The following is a 2,500-nucleotide window of genomic DNA, read 5'->3' on the forward strand; positions in this document are numbered from 1 at the left end:
TTTTTGACATTTCAGATGATTTTAACGAAATGATGAAGCCCTCTTCTGAAAACTTACGAACGTTACTCCTGAAAGTAGCCACTGCAGAGTTAATAACAAAACCATTCCTTAAGCCAAGAGAGGGTATGGGTGATTTTTGGAATGGCGTTGAGGGCAAGGAGTTGGATACCCTGCATGAGATGTGTTGCCCTATCCTGACAAGAAAGCCCTTCAGTTGAGGTTAGCTCCAGACAACCCTCAGGAAGAAATAGTGTACAGGTGGCTCAAATGGTATGCCACGGGGGATGAGGGGGGGGGGGGGGGGTTCGAGTGGAATGAATAGGCTTTCATTTGGACTGACAAGAAAGTGACCAAATGAAATTCAGTGACTTTTGATTTGTGTTGCAACTGTTCGGGGACAAATAGTGTTACAATTTCTCATCAGTATTGTTATTTTGGGATAGGGCAAATCTAACTCAGTTGAAATTGATGGTTCCGTTCACAAAATGAGGTACCAAGCACGGGCATAAACATTCAGTTCCTCCGTAGACTACACAACATTAATGAAACTGATTCAGTAATGTTGGGTTCACAGTTGCTTGTTTCACATACAGTCTATCAGACAGTTGACATTTACCGAACATGCCCAGGCACAGTGTTCACCAATCTTAGGGCACAACAAGTATGTAAGTGAGGGATGTTTCAATGCTCAATATACTATTGTATATTTGTTTGGTTATTGTTGTGAACAGTGGATTCGATGCAGATCTGTGTTCGTTGTCAAATCCTGGTCATGTAAGCCAAAATGAAAGGAAAATGTATAGCAGTGCATGTTAGTAAAGCGAAGTTGCAGGAGAAAGTGCTCCCTTCTTTAACAAAATTTAAAATAAATGACCCGATGTATTTTTTTTTCAAAACGTGACATGTGCATCTCTGGCGCTGATCATACTTGATGAATTTTACTGTTTAGCTGGCTCTCAGGTAGACAAGACAGTTACCTCAAGAGCGTACTATTGACTTCCTCCTTGTCAGCATGTATGTTGTATTCGCTGTTTTTCGTTTTTAAGCTGGGATTTGCATATGTTTGGGGGTCGGATTTTCGAGTGCAAAGTAGAGTTGTCGTTTCAAGTTTTTTGGCATTCCTTCAGAGCAAGATTAGCAAGGTTTGCTGAATCATTTCAAGAAAATGCAGGCGAATTCCGATGGCAGAGATACGAGCGACGAGGCTTGTGATGAGGAGCTTTTCTGTCCAAAAGCGATTTTCAAGATGACAAAGCAAAAGCGGAGCCGGTTAGTCGAGCTGATAGAAACATAAAAAGGATTAAGCTGCCACAGTTTAACAGAGACAAAACTAAACTCGAGAATTTTTGGGCAACTTTTAAAAGTATTGTGGATCAAACGGATGAACCAGCCAAGTATAAAATGATAGGATTGAAGACCTGCCTCGAAGGCAACGCAGAAGAAGCAATTTCGAAGCTGGGATTCTCTGAAGAAGATTACCAGGAGGCGACAAGCATTCTTAAGCGTCAATTCGGTGGTGAAAGAAGACAACTAGGAGAATTACCTAGGAGAAATCAAGGAGATTAATCCCCTCCAAGAGTGAAATATTCAGGAATTGGAGAAATTTTCTGACAGATCATAACCCTTCACGAACACAGTCGTGCCAGTGATTTGGGACCTGGTAGTCTTCTCTTCTCTCTTGTTGTCAAGGTATTTCTGCTGAGCTTCACACAATCATCGATTAGAATCACTGCAAATGCTTTGACAGTGGATTGTTGAGGAATCGGATTACCAAGTTAAAACCATGGAAAGCATTATTGGTTTTGGTGCAGTGACAGGAGAGCACAAGGAGGACAATTGTCAAAAGAATCGAGCTTCACTACTTTCAGAGCAAGATCACCTTCCTGTCCTGCGAAAGTGTGACCTGTGTCAAGGAAGTCATGGAATATGGGCAGTTCCCAACAACAGACTATTTCCATTGTTTATCTAATAATCACCAGGGAAAGTATTGCTTACAGTCAGGGGAATGTGGAATTCACGATTGTAGAGTCATCACAAGTTGCTTCATCCATCGGAAGAATTCTACTGAGGTTGAAAATACAAGAAGTAACACTTCTTTAATGTCACCAAGGGAATTAACAGTTGTTACATGTGGCTGATCAAGTCTCTGAAGAGTGTGCACAAATTACCACCCTAACCTCTGCACAGTACAAGGAGCTTGCTGCCCTTCGAACAGTTCCAGTATGGTTGTCAGCTAATGGAAAGAAGATTAAAATTAAAACTGTTCTGGATAGCGCAAGCACTGTTTCATATGTAACCGAGGAGGTGGCCAGGCTGCTAGGTGTGTCTGTGGAGTACCAAAAGTTCTCGGTTTTATGAAAATGTGGAGACATTTGATTTTAAGCCTGTTAATTTTACCCTGGAGAGCTTTGATGGTAGGGTGAAGTTACCCTTCAAGGCGTTGACTTGTCCTGGAGGTTACAAGATTATTGACTAGCAAAAGTACCAAAGTCAATGGCCC

General features: G+C 41.7%; 1 pseudogene; it reads left to right on the forward strand.

Annotated features, from left to right (window-relative positions):
- Positions 1-1,566, forward strand: part of LOC137995907 (uncharacterized) — a 2,297-nt pseudogene extending 731 nt beyond the window's left edge.
- Positions 1,567-2,500: the final 934 nt, after the last annotated feature.

This window comes from Montipora foliosa, chromosome 3 (assembly GCF_036669935.1).
Source record: "Montipora foliosa isolate CH-2021 chromosome 3, ASM3666993v2, whole genome shotgun sequence".
Classification (NCBI taxonomy): Eukaryota; Metazoa; Cnidaria; class Anthozoa; order Scleractinia; family Acroporidae; genus Montipora; species Montipora foliosa.